The sequence below is a fragment of the Halyomorpha halys genome, unplaced genomic scaffold (assembly GCF_000696795.3).
Source record: "Halyomorpha halys isolate HHAL.00 unplaced genomic scaffold, Hhal_1.1 Scaffold526.1, whole genome shotgun sequence".
Taxonomy (NCBI): domain Eukaryota; kingdom Metazoa; phylum Arthropoda; class Insecta; order Hemiptera; family Pentatomidae; genus Halyomorpha; species Halyomorpha halys.
The window spans coordinates 902,133-911,727 of NW_027106549.1; positions in this window are offsets into that span (position 1 = coordinate 902,133).

Genomic DNA, 9,595 nt, shown 5'->3' on the forward strand with positions numbered 1-9,595 from the left:
GATTTTAAATACAATTTTGTTTTAATTTTTAAGGTCATTATGTGGAAATAATTAAAGTCCCAGTTTTCCCAGGAATGGATTCGGCATTGTGTGATGTAAAATTTTCACAATGAACAGATTGAAACAAAAAATTAAAATTGTTTAAAAGGTCATATAGCTGTGATAAAGACTGAATTCAAAGAAAAATTAAAATTTGAGAAATTATACAACACCATGAAACATACTTTTAGAGAGTAACATTCTACAAATTTTATGAAATTTCTGTAATTGAAAAAAAATTAAAAAAACATTTGGCCATTGGGAAGGTGGAGGGGAAGGCTAATGATGCTTATTACTACTAAGCATATGCTTATATAGCGGGGGGCCATACTTCGTTCATCAAGTTGTTCACTTTCGTTTTTTAAAGAAAACAACTTATATTCTCTTGGAATTATGAAATTCTGTCTTAGGAATTATTTAGTTATAGTAAAGGGAGGGACCCTTATTGATAAGCATTTTCTTGCTTCATTAATCAATTTTTATTTCTTTTGGGTGAAAAATAATATTAATATATGCAGTAGATTAAAAAAAAAAAAGAGAGAGAGACAGCTACTCGTTGGAATTATTTATTTTTTCTTATTGAGGGACTTTGGTAACGGGGACGATTAAGGGTGTTCTCCTCATTAAAGAGGAGAAAAGAGAAACATTTTATAAAACTCATTAAGGTTGGAACAAAGGGTACTGAAAGAAAAGAAGGAAGGCGAAAGGATTCTTTTGATGATGTTCATCTAATTAATTATAAGATGAGGAGATGAAGGCGTGATGAAAGGAGATCAGAGGAATTGTGTAAGGGAAATAGCTTTAATTGGTTTATCGGATCCCTCTTAGGCAAACCTTAAATCAAGCTCCTGATTGGCTGAAGGGCTAGGACTCAGGGTGCCTTCTCACGTAAATCGATCCCTATCTATTTAGGATTAACTTCTCCTGTCGATCCCTAAATACATTGTAACTAATACGTCAAAAATGTTATAATTTTCCTTTCCAAAATTTATGTAAAATGATCTGTTATTAGTATTCAGAAATTTAATACATAGCCATGAACATCTTTCAGAGCTGTACTTTCTGGCAATGAAGAATCCAAAGTAATAACATATTAACTTAAGTGAAACTTTTATACAATAATGCATCTAAATCTTTATACAAATACTTAGGATTAGGATTATAAAATAGTTGTCTGTACAGGTTAAAAATGGATTGATAATATATTATTTTTTAATGCTCGCCTGGGTTGCATTTTTAATCCCTACGTAAAATAAAATTGTTGTATAAAAATAACGTTTTTGCTTATTTATATAAGCAGATGTTTTATATTTGTACAGCATTATTTTTTCATAATTCTACTTGTTCGCATAGAGTTGGTCTACTGTTAACATGAAATGTATGTGATGTTTTATTATATTCCACTGAACGCGTATGAAAACCGGGTATTTTCTTGCTCTGACTGAGCGTACGGGACTTACTACATGGTTGGCCAATCCGTAAGATTAATGATTGATATAAAAGTGGTTTATTAATCTTTTAATTTATCTAAACTTCACGAGTTAGAAAAAGACGCATGCGTGAAGAAAATCCAGTTATAAATCTTGTCCGTAAACAGTTACAAATCTTGTAATTAAATGACTAAAGTTTCGTGTTTTAATATTTTTTCTAATAAAATATCTTTAACAAAAATATCTTATATAATTATTGTAATAATAATAATTTATATGGTTTTATCACATTTTTTAATAGTTTAAAGTAACTTACTATCATAAAGTTATGGTTGTTCAAGAAATATAATCAACTTAAAAGATCTTACTCGATCATAGGAGATTTGACATTATTGAGTGAGAACATCCTAATTCAGATAAAACATAGACAAATAAATGAGAAAAAAATCAAACAAAACCAAAGAGTACACTAGTAACTTGTTTAAACCTAAACTGGCTACACAATGTTTACACTTCTAAGCTGGTAGGTATTATCGGAAACACTTTAAGAGGTTGCATTACCACCCTCTCCAAGATGCATGGAAACAATACTATAACTTATTAATCTAAATTTGCAATATCCCTCTAAACTGCCCCCGCTCGGTCATCTGTTCTGACTCGGAATCTGCCCTCAAATCATTACAAGATCCATTTTCAACACATCCATTGATAATAGAATTGAAACAACATTTGAAAACCTTGAACAACATGGGTGGTAGTGTCTTGTTTTTATGGCTGCCAGGTCATTGTGGGATCATTGGGAATAAAAGGGAGACTCGCAGGCCAGACTAGCTATAAAGACGGGTCAAGTCGTAACATCATCAATATGCAAAGATGTTATTTCATGGATAAAAGAAATTGGTTGGCAAGAGTGGCAAGATGAATGAATGGTTCACCATGAGAGACAACAAGTTACGAATGGTCCGACAGACAGTGAAACACTATACAGAAATCTCTTCCTTACAAAGGAAGTGTGTTTTAGTAGTTTCCAATTTCTTTGAGATGTGAAAGGCACCCAAATACTATTTTAAGTTTAATTTTTCTTTTTCAGAGAAATCACTAACGATCTACTAATGTGCTTAAGGAGATATGCAATAGTCTCCCGTCTCTTAGAAGACATATAATTAAAAAAATAATAAAAACCAACTACGGAAATAATTCTGCCCTACACATCTATTCGTTCTAAGTTATTGCATAAGTCATAAGTGTTATTGCATCACACCTTAAACATATTAGTGTGTCTTTACTAAAGTTGTCTATAAATTAGAACACTTTGTATATTCCGTTGCCTTTCACAATACGCTACGGATGTTTGCAAATACATTCCGTCTCATGTGTCTGTGAATGTTATTTTACAGAAAGCTTTTTGCATTTGTGTTGTAGAATATAAAGAAAATATATCTTTCAGATGTAGATGGCACCAGACTACTATGCCATGTTTATTTATAAGCGACAACTTACAGTAACGACCCACTAATATGTTTAAGGAGGTATCCAATAACAACGGTCTCACAGACCGAATAGCTATGTAGAGCAGAATTATTTCCTTATTCATTTTTATAATTTACTTATTTGTTTAGTTTGACTTTTTAAGTTTTTCATGTATCGATATTTTATAGTTTAACCAATAGTCATTTATTAGAATTTGGATATGAATCTAATATCAATACTATACTTTACATGTTTGTCTAAAACCTTAATTTTATCTTGTATGTTAACAAAGAGAATGCTAAGATTGTTGTGATTATCTAGACCAAATTTTATGTCATTATCGTTTTATAGTTTAATTTTTTTTAAACATGGTCTATAAATTAATTTAAAAAAATCTTTTTTGTTTTTACTTCGTTATTATTTTTACTTAATGTCATCGTTTTGTTCTTTATCTGATTATGAACCAGTGAACCATTTTTATGCCGGTTTGATATATTTTTTTTTATCATTCTGTGTTGATATATATTTAGATAATCGTTTTAACATTTTTTTGTGTTAACAATGGTATATTACCTAAAACTGTAATTATTCATTTGATGGTGCTGTATTTTATTAATACATAACCCTATTGAAAGGTTATGTTTTTATTCAGATTATATTTCGGCGTTTACTTTACTGCATTACAGTTCAATTATACTCAACTACATTGTTTAGCTAATTTATGTGGGCTCATCGGTGCTTAATTTGAGTGTAAGGGAATTTAATTTTAATTAGCATCCCACGGAAGGCCTTTGGTTTAGGTAAATTCAATGGGGAACTCAATTAAATTAAACATGAAAGGATTTTGCTTCAATTTGTCAATTATTCTTATTATTTATATTGCTAGTTGTCTAAAAAGTGAATAAATCGCATTTTAATCCTCTTGTTAATGGAAACTGGCTGTCGATTAAACATTTGAAGAGTGGTCAACTAGAGGCTGAGTAAACACTATTTCTTTTTTAAATTGGGGGACCTATTTGTCGATAATAGGAAATCAGTGGAAATCAATTGCCAATAGGATGATAGGGGGTGGGGGTTTGAGGAGTGGGGCGAACCGTTTTGATTTTGTACTGCTGCTTACGCCCGAATAAATGGGCGTTGAAAATGCACATCACTTGCAGATATATTATTTTAATCGAAGTTTGGCAGCTATCCCTAAGGCAGTAAATTTCCGGGGGAATTGTTCCCTTCAATAGGGATTTAGGTTCTGGGGATGGTTCATGATTTATATCAAGCATCCTCTACGCTTCCGGTCGAATATATCTATTTGGCAGTGGCCTCTGTTGTTAGCCTAAAAAATAATAATATAGAACCGCTGACTTTATTGCAGTGTTTGGCGGAAAAAGTTTTTCATTCGAAAAATAAATATTTCGGCATATTTTGTTTATGTTCGAGAAAAGGGGTCGTTTTCCTAAGATTTCAGTAATGTGACTGCGTATTGTTCATTTTTCATATAACAAAACATACAAATTTATGCAGTATGTATATATTCCTATAGCATTATATATATATATATATATATATTTGTATTCCTGGACGAAATTAACGCATTACTTTGTATTTTATAATTTTATGTTTACTTCATTATTGTAATTAAAGGAAATCGCTCTAACCAGCACTGGTATTTATTAATCTTGACTACAACAAGATTATAATACAAGAGGCTGTTGGTTATCTATCACCTAGTATTATACTAAAAAAAATGAAATGATGTCCAGGAATATATATTTGATCTCTAAGAATGTCTTAATATAATAGTTCTAAATCGAACATACCTATTAAACAAACAAAAATTTCTTACAAGTCTCTAAAGCAATAATGATTATAAAATCCACTCATTATGACGACCAATCATAGAAATAAGGAAAACGCATACTGCTGGATTTCAAAGGATTTTATATATTGTGACATTCCTATTACAACGCCTATGGCCTTGCTCCCAATCCCTACATCCCTCAAGTACACAAAAAACCGATTTGGTAAGTGTTCGATCCCTTTGATTTATTATTACCTTATATTGTCTTGGTTTTATTGTTAAAAATATAAAATTCATTGTTTTCTCATAGATTGTTACACTGGAATGTTTTTGAATCGGTAATTGAATTATTTATTTTAGAAAAGAAATAAGTGCCTAAAATATATTTTGGGTAATCCAGAAAAACTGTTTCCACCCTAAAATTTGGACAATTAAAAATTCCAAAACACAATGTAATAATGGAAACATATTAAAATTGTAATACAAATCTAGTATCTTTTTTAAATTAACAATGTCAGTATTATTGCAATTATACGGATATTTTCTTATTTATCAAAATTTATTTTATATCAACAATGAATTAAGAGGGATAAAACACAGTATTTCAATTTTTAAAAATACCTAGAAAAATCCAATGCATTCGCTTACTGATTTGTAAGGATACCTTTCCTAATCCAATTATAGCTTACCCAGTTATATGTTTGTTCGTTTTATGTTGTTCATCATAGGAAGTTGTTCTAATTCTGTTCAATTAATTTCAATATTTATCCTGTGTAGATATGAGGTATGAGGAATAAGTTTCTGGCCTTGTTCATAGTGTAAACAATATAACAAGATGCAGCTTTCATTGCTAATTTCAAACTTGATTGCTCAAATATTATGTATATAAGCTTAGATAGCGAAAAATTCCAGTAGAATCAATTTTGCATAATTCTTGATCACTGTTTTGGCTGCCTTTAGGTTTCTGTTAGGCTTTAAGGGTTTCTGGAAGTGGATTCACGTTCTCAATTAGTGGTTATAAGGTTAGAAACAAGATTCAAATCTGTAACCTTTGAAAGACATGGTAATTTGTTCAGTAGGATTGATGAAGATGAGATGCTTGCTATGAACTCTGATCTTTAGATCAAGGAATATAGAGACACTTATTATAGTTTTATGATTGGCGGGATTACCTCACACAAATTGTGTGATGGGTTGAATTGTTCTACTAATCAAAACAAGGTACCGAAGCAAGCATATGGAGGAATGGAGATTCCCTGCGGAACGTCTTCATGTCTGGAATACACAAGATATGGATATATCGGTCTTTCTGGATGAGATGTTAGCAATTAATGTCTGTTCCTACAATATAGTAAAAGAGAGTTTTTTCTCTTTAGAATTTTTTTACCCACAAAAAGAAAATAATGCCACCAGGCGGGATTCTTTTCTACCTTTTTTGCTTTTGACTTGTGTAAAGATGTATTCATACACAAAATCCAAATTTGAAAAGGCATCTGGCCTGCTTTGACAGAGTATAGGTAAGACGAAGGATGGTAGACCTGGAGAGACCGCATGTTTGTCTACTTTTTTTAATTTTAAAAAGAAATATTTGAAGGTCGTTCTACAAACTTTCCTTAGTTGGATAGTCACAACGTAACTCCAATCTACGTTCCAATTTGGAGTACGTCAAACACTTAATGTTGTTATGGTGTTAGAAAACAAAACAAAATTTTCAAGTTTCTCTGAGACCTTTTTTTTTTTTTTTTGTTATTAAAGTTTAATATTTTATAGACAACGCTAAATAAAAAAAATAAAAACCATGGTTGCTCCGAGTCACAGATTTTACGTACCACTTTTGTCTGTATTCTTGAGACACTAGGTCAATTACAGCAGAGCTCCACAGTTCTCTTACATATTTCTGTATTGCTTTTAAGATGGTCGACTGTCTTATAATGTAGATAAAATACTATATTGTCAGTTAGAAATAAAAAAAAAGATTTTTTTTTTTATTTATCTAAAAACAAAATTAGCCTGAGTAATAAATATAACCTAGAAATAGTCGCAGAATCCCGCATAGCTATAACCAACGATTTCACAGTATCTATTTCTGTTACAGCCAGTAGTAGATACTACGGAATGCTTTACGTAAGCAAAAGAGAGATTTGAAACCCGAAAAGTGGCATTGAAGTAATCAGGATGGCGTGGAAAGACAGGTATTGGAAAGACAAATAGCTAATGTAGAATAGAGACAAACAATTAGATGGAGTATTAGGTAAATGAAACAAGAATGACAAGATGTGAAGCCGAAGCCCGCTGCTCCAGTTGGGAGAGCAAATAGGGGTGCCCTCTCCCGCCTAATTACGATCTCAACTTCTGATTGGCCCTCTCGCTCTGTTTGCACTGTCATGGCTTTTATGATTAATTCACTTTTTAGAATTTGTTATCTTTTCGATCAGTATTCGTTTCACCTTCCGCTTGATGAGTGATTCCATAAATCAATTAAACAACCGCATGGCTTTTCTTCTTCGTACTTTCTTTGGACTCTTCTTCGTACTTTCTTTGTACCTTACTTTACAGTTCTTGCTTTTCAAAAGAATGTCTTATGTAAAACCTTTCTGTAGAAACGGAATCTTATATTGTCTTCACCCTACTCGCTCTTTCTGAAAAATACTCTTAAATTACAGCGTTATGTTACGTGAGAAAGAGATCTAATTTTGAATCATATGTGCAGCTCAACAAACTTTTGCAGTACTGATCTTAGAAGTCATTTCAATGAGTCATTGAAAAGTGGAGGCCCTCCTTAAGTTGACAGTTGACTCTAATTCCAACAGCTTTTAGAAAAGTACTTTCAATATTTCTTGATTGTATAATTTTACTTTTTAAATTTTTTGAGGTTAATCACTTTCATTTTTGAATGCATTATTTATTATTTAGTCATGATATTGTACAACGTTTCGGGACCACTGTCCCGTATTCATGCACTATAAAAACCTATAACAATAATAAAATTCATGATTTCATATGGGAAATCATGTCCACCATTTGTGCATCTTCACTTCTCTCATTTTTCTTTTGTAAAAGTATGATAGAAATATACAAATATAATAGTTTACTAAAATTTACACTCTGCTCTTAACCATTTATTCAATGCTAAATTGTTATAGATCAATATTGAAAATACTAAGAGTAATTTGATGAAGTTATCCTATCAACTGATATGAGTAATATAAATTAACTGACGTTTATCAGATTTCTTGCACATCCCCATTGTTAAACCCATCTTAGAAATTATCTTTTATTTATAATGAGGTGTAGATAGTTGACCGTAGATTAATGATTGGAGAAGTTTGTCGGGGGGAGGTGCGGTCAGCAAAGAACAACATAAATAAACAATACCATATTTATTTATTTTATGCCGACGTTTCGACCTGAGTTTCAGGTCTTCATCAGGGGTTTTGGCGTAGAAGGTAGGCTAGCAACTAAATCCCATCAGCAGTTGCTAGCCTACCTTCTACGCCACAACCCCTGATGAAGACCTGAAACTCAGGTCGAACCGTCGGCAAAAAATAAATAAATATGGTTTTGTTTATTTATGTTGTTCTTTGCTGACCGCACCCCCCCGACAAACTTCTCCAATTATCTTTTATTTAGGAGTTATTCGTCATTCTCTATTACGTTCTACAATCGTTTATGCTAAATAATAAGTCTGTATTACTATTCTTTGTTTTAAACATGGAAAAAATATTTTCCTTTTATATCCTCAAGTCAATTATCCTTTCATATTTTATATATAATATATCAACATTCATAGCTAATAAAATAAGAAATGGGATATTATTTCAAACAGAATTAAAGTTACTTTATAAGAAACCATTTGAAATCTTCATGATTACAATACTTCCCCTATTACACATTACATAAATACGTAAGTGAAAGTTGTAAAAAATTACTTCCAAAATAAAGTTTCTTCTCTTACAAAAAGCTACTGACGTGGAATTACTGATCTCTATGGAAGTTCTTTGAGTGATACTAGATCAAGAAAAATTCTACAAGTGTCTAGAAGCCAAGAAAAGGGGGAAAATATAATTATATTAATTTTTTTAATTATTGTTTTCTGACCTTGATCCGTATGGATTTAAAGATAATTATATACTAATCGATTTGTTTATGAAGTATTTATGTAAATATTAGCATAAAATGAAATATTTTCTTAGAAATAAAAAATTGAAATTTTTAGATGTCCTATATTCCACGAGAGATATTCGTTTCCATTGCATCCATTATAACAACTATTCGAAAACTGCATTTATGCTATTTCCACCCATATCAATAGTTATGATTTTATGCCTTTATAAGGGAGAAGAGTAGTTTCAAACAAATAATAACATATTTAACATTTTGGAAGAAGATAGTTCAGGTGTTGGTCAATAAAGGTATCAAAATAGTAAAAGAAAACTATTTATTGTTAACCAACGTTTTGCCCCACTTTGGAGGGCTTCGTCAGGGCTAAATGTGTTAAAGGCTAAATGAGCTAAAGACCAATCTACTTCATGCGGTCTGCTATCTTCTTCCAATATTAAACATTTTATTTTTATTCTTGGTTTTAATTTGTTCCAATCCGATTCGTGATGCTTCACGAAATTTATAGGACCTTAACAAATGACCTAAGTTTATAGGATCTTTGTTTTGTTTAGAATGGTGGAAGTGTGTTAAAGTTATTGAAATTTTTGTGAGATAAGAAAAAAATACACTAACGCGAAAATATTGAGTTAAAAATATTTTGTAAAAATTCATATTAAATTTTTCAATTCAAGCCGAAAGGTTTATCGGGAGGTGAAGAAAACAAATATAAGCGTAGTGGTTTTTACCCAAAAAAATATAT